Genomic DNA, 870 nt, shown 5'->3' on the forward strand with positions numbered 1-870 from the left:
CATTAAATTAACACAGACAAGACTGAATTTTTACATTTTTGTTTGTTGCGAAGATTGTTCGATTAGTGGTTTGCTGCTGTAAATTGAACTTTTTGTAGTCTTGAAAAGTAATAATACCCTTAAAGCCAGATGGACATGTCTAAAGGGACTAAAGGGTCTTTGGAACTTGTTTATTACTTCATGCTGTCCTACATTAGTGACGTAGTAGTAGAATAAGTACAAAAATAATATTTGTTGAACAATAGGTAAAAACAGACTTTTTATGTTCAAGAGTATTCATTCTTAATAAAATCGGCTGCTTTTTCCGCAATCATCATCACGGGAGTACTGGTATGTCCTGATACTTGTTGAGGAATCACTCCGGCATCAACCACTCGTAACTTATCGATACCGTGAACTTTGAGTGTTGAACTCACTACGGAGTTTTGTGTATCATTTCCCATTCTTGTAGTTCCAATGGAATGCAGACCCTGCGAATATTCACATAATCAGTCTTTTCTTACGTGCTTCATGTAATTTTATGTTCACTTGAAGTGTTAAAAAAATAGTAGGAATCTAAAACAATTAAAGATACTTGATTTCAAATTTAAATCAATTCACTTGCTGCATTTGCCGAGAAGATTGTTAGATTCTTACCGCAGTTGTTAGATATTGCATGCTGCAAATCCACCAATCCTTTGAAAGTCTTTCATAATTTTCGTCGCAATCTGGAAGTTCTAGGATGATTGGTTGGACTCCCATACGTTGAAACGCTGTTGTGTTTTCCAAATTTTTAGCAATTTCCACTGCTTTGTATAATGTTTCCAAGTCATCGGGATCAGAAAAATAATTCGGGTTAATCAAAGGGAAGTCCCTGGGATCTGCCGATGC

The 870-nt window shown here is 35.7% G+C and overlaps 1 protein-coding gene and 1 long non-coding RNA gene across 2 annotated transcripts in view; both read right to left on the reverse strand.

Annotated features, from left to right (window-relative positions):
• Window positions 1–870, reverse strand: part of LOC109536685 (4-pyridoxate dehydrogenase) — a gene marked incomplete at its 5' end in the record, with an annotated part of 7,394 nt that overhangs the window by 5,867 nt on the left and 657 nt on the right.
• Window positions 155–864, reverse strand: LOC125503382. Its single transcript, XR_007280803.1, has 2 exons — window positions 637–864; window positions 155–470 (listed from the first exon to the last, which is right to left on the reverse strand). It is a non-coding gene; the product is annotated as an uncharacterized LOC125503382 (long non-coding RNA).

This window comes from Dendroctonus ponderosae, unplaced genomic scaffold (assembly GCF_020466585.1).
Source record: "Dendroctonus ponderosae isolate FM_Combo_2020 unplaced genomic scaffold, Dpon_F_20191213v2 Dpon_F_20191213_2, whole genome shotgun sequence".
In the NCBI taxonomy this organism is placed as follows: Eukaryota; Metazoa; Arthropoda; class Insecta; order Coleoptera; family Curculionidae; genus Dendroctonus; species Dendroctonus ponderosae.